Here is a 9257-nt window from a genome sequence, read left to right as displayed (position 1 = left end):
CTAAGTGTGTTCACACACATCACTACTATAATATGGTAACAAATCCCCCCTGGAGTGATGCGGTGAACAAGAGCTAGCACTCATGTATAGGGAAGTGTCTAGCTATGTGGACGAATCCACAAAAGGGAGTAAGCCCAAAGCTTTGCGAAAAGCTTCGAACTTCTCACGAGGCAGAGCCTTTGTGAAAAGGTCTGCAAGGTTATCCTGTGTTGGCACATAAGCCAAACTGATCTCTCCTGCAGAGAGTCTCTCCCTGACATAATGGTAGTGCACCTCAATGTGCTTCGTACGAGCATGGAACACTGGGTTCCGCGCAACTGCCAATGCGCTCTGACTGTCAGTGAAGATGGTGGTGGCAGATGGCTGCCCAACACCCAAATCAGCCATAAGGCGTCTGAGCCACACACACTCAACCGTAGCTGTGAAAGCTGCCCTGTACTCAGCTTCACAACTAGAAGTGGCCACAGTAGGCTGCTTCTTGCTCAACCATGATATGCATGAGCTTCCAAGCATGAAGCAAAAACCACTCGTGGACACGCGTGTGTCATAACAACCAGCCCAGTCAGAATCTGAAAAAACATGTAAATCTGGCGGCAATGATCCCCCCTTGGGATAAAACAACCCAAGATGCCGAGTACCACTCAAATAGCGAAAGATACGCTTCACTGCCTGCCAATGCTTAATGCCTGGGCTATGCATAAATCTGCTCACCTGTGAGACTGCAAACTGAATGTCTGGCCTCGTAATGCATACATAAATGAGGCAACCAACAGCTGTCTGATAGAGTGTGACATCAAAGTGATCTCCAGCATCATGAAGACTCAACTTCAAACCTGTCTCCATTGGAGTAGCAATAGGCTTGCAGTCTTCAAGGCCAAATCTCCGCAACAATGTTTCAATATACTTTGTCTGACACAAAGCAATACCTCCATCACACTGCTTAAATTGTATCCCCAAATAATGATGCAAATGCCCCAAATCTGACATCTCAAAAGAGGCATTCAAATCAGCCTTAAAATCAGCAATATGACTCTCATTTGGTCCTGTGAGCAGCATGTCATCGACATAGAGAGCAATGATTAGATGTACACCATCCACACGTTTAACATACAAAGTGCTTTCTGTTGGACTATTCTGAAACCCATGTGCAGTCAAATATGCATGTATTTTTTCATACCAAGCTCGTGGAGCTTGCTTTAAACCATATAAAGCCCTTTTTAACCTGCACACTTTGTTTTCCTGCCCTCTTTGAACAAAACCACGAGGCTGCGATACATACACCTCCTCATGCAAATCTCCATTTAAGAACGCAGTCTTTATGTCCAGCTGATGTACATTCCAACCATTATGAGCTGCTAATGCACAGATGCTACGAACAGTGGTCATACGACATGTGGGAGCAAAGGTCTCATCAAAATCAATGCCCTTCTCTTGAGCATAACCTTTTGCAACAAGCCTAGCCTTATGGCGATCCACTGTGCCATCAGGCTTACGCTTCAATTTGTATACCCACTTAGTGCCAATGGCCTTCTTGCCAGGGGGCAAGTCACATAAAGACCATGTACTATTCTTCATAATAGCATCGTATTCTGCTTGCATAGCAGCCATCCAATTTTCTGAACTTTGTGCCTCATCAAATGAAACAGGCTCACTTTCATCGCACATACTAGAAACAGCCAATGCATAACAATCTGACGCATAAGAGGCACCATGAGAGCCAGAACGAGTGCGACTAGACAAAGGGGCATCCAACTTGCTGTCACGCAAAGTCTGCACCAGCCATCTAGGCATGTTCCTAGAGCCCTCAATCTCTTGTCTCTCATCCTCAAGTGCATCATGCACATCTGCATCAGATATAGGCTGATCTGTGCCATCATTTAAAACCTGCATAGGCTGAAAAACTGCCTCATGAGGTATTGCACTTGACTGTGCACCACTGAAAAGAGGCAACAATGTATCATAGACATCACGTGAGCTGATATCTGTCTCCTTAGTACATGAAACCAAGGGCTGAACTGCATCTTCCACAAATACAACATCACGGCTAACCAAAATGCGCTTTGTCTGTGGATGATACAAACGATAGCCTTTGCTCTCAGCACTATATCCAACAAAAATACATTTGACAGCTTTGTCATCCAATTTTCTGCGGTGTTGCACAGGCACTAATGCATATGCCAGGCAACCAAAAACACGTAAATGGCCAACAGATGGCTTGCGGCTATGCCAAGCCTCATATGGAGTGACAACCTGTAATGCTTTGGTGGGACACCTGTTTAGTACATAAGTGGCACACATGACAGCCTCAAGCCAAAAACCATGTGGTAGACTTTGACTCTTAACCATACATCTTGCCATTTCCATGAGAGACCTGTTTTTTCTCTCAGCCACACCATTTTGCTGTGGTGTATACGGCACTGTACATTGGTGTTTTATCCCACGCTCAGCCAGAAATGCATTAAATTCTGAAGACATATACTCCCCCCCTCGATCTGAACGGAGGGTGCCCATCTTACTTTCTGACACATTTTCAGCCATAACCAAAAACTGTTTGAAGCACAAAAACACTTCGGACTTTGCCTTCAAAGGATATACCCATGCATGCCTGGTAAAATCATCAATGAAAGTCACGAAGTAAAGGTAGTTTCCAAATGATGGAGTTTGCATGGGACCACAAACATCACTGTGAACAAGCTGCAATCTGCGTTCAGCTCTCACTGATCCATCTTTGGGAAAGGAAGCACGCTGCATTTTACCCAATATGCAGCCCTCACAAACATGCTTGACAGGTGCCTCAAGCTTAGGCAAAGAAGACACCATTTCAGATTTCTGCAAGCGCAGCAAACTTGCAAAATTCAGATGACCAAAACGTGCATGCCACAGTTTTGCATTTGAAATAGCCTGCGTATCCATAATAGCACATGCTGAATCCTCTACACATTTGCCATCCATATTGAGCTTATACAGCCCTCGACATAGTGAACCAGATGCTACAATGATGTCACCACAAGAGAGATCATGAACAGTACATCTGTCATCCACAAATTTTACAACCAAACCTGTTTTGGCAAATGCGGAGACTGACAGCAGATTCTTTTTGATCCCTGGCACATACAATGCATCAAAAAGTGTAAAGGTGTTGCCATTTGCAACATTCAGCACAATCTGTCCAACTCCTTTAACGGGATAAGAGGAGTTATTGGCACAAGTGACAGTATTCCCTGTGGGAGCAGACTCAAGGAAAGTGAATAAACTGCGCTGCGAGGTGATATGCTTAGTGGCACCACTGTCAAAGTACCATACATCTGAATCTACTGCAGACATACATGTGTCATGCAAAGATGGGTCATAACTGCACTGCGCATTGAATGCCCATTCTGTATCTAGCACAACATTAGCAGATTCATTGTTAGAAGGAGAGGCATCTGCAACAGCCATACCAGCCTCTTTCTTCTTAGCCTCTTTCGCAGCCAGCTTAGGACACGCTTTGATGACATGATCATTTCCCTTACAGTACTTGCAAAATGTTTTCTGTTTGTCACCCTTCTTCTCATCTTTGTCTTCCTTCTTTGGTTGCGCAGCATTTGCAGATTTCTGCTTACTAGAAGAAAAGCCAGCTTTACCTTTCCCGCTTCTCTGACCAGCAACGAAAGCTTGATCTGCGACACGCATAATATTCCTGTTTTGCCTTGACTGGTCTTCTTGCAGCAAAACAGAAACTAACTCCTCAAATGATAAGGCATTGGGATTGCCTTTCATCATCAAGCGAAGAGTGGAAGCAAAACCCTGATAAGAATCTGGTAGACCATTCAAAACAGTCTGCACAAGAGAACTGTCTGACAGGATTTCATCTGCAGAAATGAGCTGCTCTTTGAAATCCTTGATCTTTGTCAAAAAGCTATCCATAGAATCACCTTCGTTCATATGCTCACTCTCCAACTGTTTTCGGAGGTAAGCAACACGAGCCTCATTTCTTGCCTGATACAATGTGGCAAGTACATCCCAAGCATCCTTAGAAGTCCTGCAGGAGCGAATATGTGGGATAATGGTACGTTTGACAGACAGCGCAATCAAGGCATGAGCCTGCGCATCTCTACCATCCCAACGAATCTGCTCTGCTGAAAGTGGTGGTTCTCGAACAGCTGCTACAGCACTTGTGCCTGCACCATCATCAACAGTACCTGTTTCTGATGTGTTTGCAGCATTCCCAGCCACAATAGGACGTGCATCAATACCCTGCACAATGTTCCATAACCCCTTTGCTACCAATACATGTCGCATCATATATGCCCACAATGGATAGTTGGTGCCATCCAACTTATCCTCAGCAGCCAACATGCGGAATACATCATTGTTGTCAGCCATGGCCAATGACTGTACTACTAGATGTAAATGCTGTCTGTAAGAGGAAAACCTGTATAAAATTGACCTGTGCTATGTAGCACAGCCCAAAACAGACGAATGGGCACCTGTCCTGCAGATTTTAATCTTGACAGAAAATCTGCACAGTAGGACGATTTTGCCTGCGCAGTACTTGGAATGCAAAAACGGAGGGCGAAATGACTTCAGATCAAAATTCTGAAATGACCCAGCCCTACGGGCTCTCCCACGGCATATACTAACCTGCAGACGCTCGTGAAACCTCGTCGCAATCGGAGGAGATGAAGCGGCAGGTGCCGGTGATGCTGCCCGGGAGGAGGAAGCCTGCTCTGATACCAATTGTTGGAATTAGGGTTGCAGGAATGCACACACAACTTCAAGAAGATGAGGAAGCTTGAGCACAACACAGTAGTGTATTATGAGTGCCAAAAATGAAAGATAACAAGCCCTAGAAGATAATGGGCGTATATACAATGCACGGGGGAAAAAACCTCCTAGTGAGGGAAAAAGTGCCCCGGCGGTCCTAAGTGTGTTCACACACATCACTACTATAATATGGTAACAACCTCACAACCTACCACAATAGCATCCCTGTTCTCTGCCTAGGGACCTCGATAAGACAATTGTCGATTGTTTCTTGTTACTATGATGCTGTGGGCGACGCTACCAGCCCAATCAGCATCTTTGTACCCATGTAACTCTATCTCTGTGCTAGCCTCATAGAAAAGTCTATAATCAACTCTGGACTTTATGCTCAAGGGGTTCAGATTTTTTAATTCAAAATTTTAAGATAAATTTATGGAAATACATTTACAAAAGGGATTTTTTAAATCAGTTTTGAAAAAAAAACCCCATAAGTCTATAAAAGAAAAGGGGTCATTTTATTCATGAAAAATTCACAAGTAAGGGGTTTTTTTAAACCCCTTAAACACACGTGATACATAGGGTGTCTTAGTAGTATACCCCCGAGATTTTATGCACTTGAGAATCCATCTAGCCCACATCCAAGTGTGGCTTCCTGGGAACCTACATAAACAAACTCATAAGTCCAACAGCGTAGGCAAGTCTAGCCTAGTAATGGTCATGTAGATCAAGCTACCATTATGTATTTAGTAATGGTCATGTAGATCAAGCTATCACTATGTGCCTGTACATAGTGGGGTTCTCTAAAAGATCACATGTATCTGTAGAAAGCTTAGTGGTTTGCTCTAATGCACTGAAACAGGCTTACAGCTTGTCATACGACCATACTTGGACAATATATCCAAGCAATACTGCCTCTATATGCCAGGAGGTGACACAACAAAATGCCATGAGGTAATCTCACCACCTCTATACCTAAGAAATATTATAGCTCACCCAAATTCTTTATCTTAAACTTCTACTTCAAAAGCATATTGACATCATGTATGTCATCATCATATTCACTAGTGATAATTAAGTCATCCACATAAATGACTAATAGCATGATCCCTTTACATAAAATGAAAAATCTACATTGGATATATGAAATTCAATGATAACAAGATACTTCGTGATCTTGTGTGACCATGCTCTAGGTGTCTGCTTCAAGCTCTACAAGGCTTACGTATCCTGCACATAAAATTTTGGTATACATCACTCTCATAACCCATAGCTACATCACATATATTTCTTGTAAATCACCATGCACGAAAGCATTCTTTACATCCATTTTGATGCAAAAAGCATTCTTTACATCCATTTGATGTAAAGACCAACCCTTCGCTCGGTATAGCCATACCAATGACAGCTCTCATAGTTGTTGCCATTCTTGCAACCGAGCTAAATGTCTCATCATAGTCAATGTCATAGGTCTGCCCATGACCCTTGGCAACCAATCTTGCTTTATACCTACGCACATTGATCTATCTGAGTTATGCTTAACCTTATAGACTCGCTTACATCCAAATACCTTTATTTCCTTAGGCAAAGGCACTAACTCCAATGTTACATTTGCATCCAATGTTGCCATCTCCTCATCCACGATATTTTCCCATTTTTTATTTCCAAGTGCTCCAACTCTTGTATTGCTTTGACCATGTAAGCATAATGATAGGCTATATATCCATCATATCTCAACCTATAAATAGAGTATCTAACCCTCATAGACTTGAATACACCTGGATCACTGCCATGTGTCCTCAAAACAACCCTGGTTCTCCTTATACTAGGAGTAACCACCACTGACACAATGCCAAGCTCTCCTTGGAGCCACTAACATCTGAGTAATCTACTACAAATCAGACATAAGAGCTAGAAGTAACCACCACTAACACAATGCGAAGCTCTCCTTGGAGCCACTAACATATGAGCGATCTATCTTTTCCTTCCCTTTACATGATACATGTGTACCTACATCTATCCTCAACTTGCCTAACCATGGACTAACATTAGATCCACTGCTGGAGGACTCTTCAAGTCTACTAAGCACATGTTATGTGAATGGTTGCTACTTTACATGTGGGACACCATCATTACTCCTAACATCTACATCTTTAGTTACCTTCATTGGTGCATTCCAGCTACTCATCTCATCAAAGATAACATCTTTGCTTACTTGTATCTCATGAGTGGTAGGATTATAACATCTATAATATTTCTACTCTAAAAGAAAACTAATAAAGATGCATTTCTATGCCTTTAGATCCAACTTTGTTCTCACTTCATCATTCACGAACATGCACATATGCAATACATCCAAATACTTTCAAGTGAGACACATCTGGTTTTATGCCTATAAACGTACGTTCGGGTGTCATGCCACCCATGAACAGAAGTAGTGGGAGTTCTGTTCATTATAAAACGAACAGTGGCCTGCTTTAGCCCAAAAAATATTAAGGCATATTCTTTTTAGACATCAAGGCATTTGCCACTTCTGCAGTGTGCCTATTTTTTCTTTCTAAAATGCCATTCTATTTTACAAATTGTACCTATATATAAACTATCTTTTGATTCCCTACTTTCTCATAAAATAACTGAACTCATTAGAAAAATACTCTTCCCCACCATTTGAACTCAGGCATTTTATTTGCATAGATTTTTCCTTCTCGACCAAGGCTTTAAATCTCTAAAAGTAAGCAAACACCTCGCTTTTCTCCTTTAGGAAATTAACCACACTTATCTAGTGTGATTATTAATGAATATAACATAATACCTATAACCTATAATTGTTGCAATCTGGGTCGGTCCCCATACATCCGAATATATATCATTCAATGGCCTTGCACTAACGTGCTTTTCATGTGGGAAAGTATATTTGGCCTACTTACCAAGCTGGCATGCTTCACATACTTAATGCATATCATCAACATTAAACTTTGGCAAAAAGACCATATTACGATGTTTGGAAAAATCCCAACTCCCATTTTGCAAGATCCAAAAATGGGGGCATGGTAAATCTTTTTCAAATCCCCCTCATGTGACATATCATTGGAAAGCTCTTAAAGAGTAGGTTCTAAATCGACATTCTCCGACAACTTTGGAATTAGTATGCTCAAGATACACCAAAAACTAGACTGAAAAGAAAATTCCCAAAGTAATGGGATTTTTCCAAACTCCCTAATATGGTCTTCAAACCTGTAATAATATTTTGGGCATTCATAGACTTCAGCCTCTTGCAATGAGGTTCAATCCTCAAGGGTGCTTTATGGAAGACTTCAAAAATCGGTGCCACTTGGTTACAAAGGGTAGCAAAAATGAATTGGATATTTATGTTAACATGCATGAGGAAGGCAACCATGTTTGCGCAGCACAAGATATGTGTCATTGTTGCAGATATTGACATATGGCATAAGCGCATTGGTCATGTAAATATACATAAACCCTGCTAAACCATCTATCAAATAGAAACTAGGTTTTTCGAAACATGAAGCACATATGCCAAGTACTTCATTTTGCTATCCTACATAACCAATACCAACATGCATAATGGGGTATGTAGTATCTTCACCTATTTCTACACTTTTTATTTTCTGCATATCTTTAAACCACTCACTATGATTGGTTATGTGGTCAAAAGTGGCAGAATCCACATACCAAATATCTCCTAATCCCGACATATCTCCTATCTTATGAAATTGAGCATGTGTTGCATCACAAATAGCTACTCACTTTTGTCATCACCCTATCTACTTGATGATGCATAGTTGCCTTGCTACGTAGCTTACCATTTTTAATATCATTCTATTTTTTATAGTAGTCCTTTGTAATGTGCTATGGTTTGCCACAGTAATAACACTCCATGCTATTTTCACTTTGATTTCTTTAACCAAGTACCTTGGCCCCTCTGGCTCCCCCTATCTCTAGAGTGGCCTTTGTCATTTGTATGAGATTAATTTGCTTGCTGTTTTTTTGCTACGGTTGATTTTCATTTCCAAACCGACCACCACCTCGTCTTTGTAGATGACAACTTGCCTCTACCTCTACCTGTATCTAAGTAGAAGGCATTATTCACGTGCATTTTCTGAGGATGAACCTCCCGCAATATTCATCTTCTCATGGATGAGTAGAGTGGGGGATTTTTATGGTGAGAATTTTCTAGCGAGCGCTTTTTGGGAATCAGGTGAGTAGATTACAAAAAGATACCCTCCTTCCCTCCATCAAGAGAGAGAGAGAGAGAGGGGCGAAGAGAGTTGGAGAGAGTTTCATGACATAATTATTTAAGAGGAGAGGGTGAGAGATAGCCAGAGGGAGTGAAAATAGAAAAACATGATACATCACATCCTCTACATTGAGATTATTGCTTCAAACTGAAAATAAAATCAAGTTCATTCACGTACAACTTCAAAAACATAAATGTGAAAAGCATCATCTTTACTACTATGATTGGGGTGAAGGCACAAAGTAAGCGAATAGCG

Source organism: Cibotium barometz, chromosome 25 (assembly GCF_041138505.1).
Source record: "Cibotium barometz isolate CiBa-2024 chromosome 25, ASM4113850v1, whole genome shotgun sequence".
NCBI classification, from domain to species: domain Eukaryota; kingdom Viridiplantae; phylum Streptophyta; class Polypodiopsida; order Cyatheales; family Cibotiaceae; genus Cibotium; species Cibotium barometz.
This window is presented reverse-complemented; position numbering follows the sequence as displayed.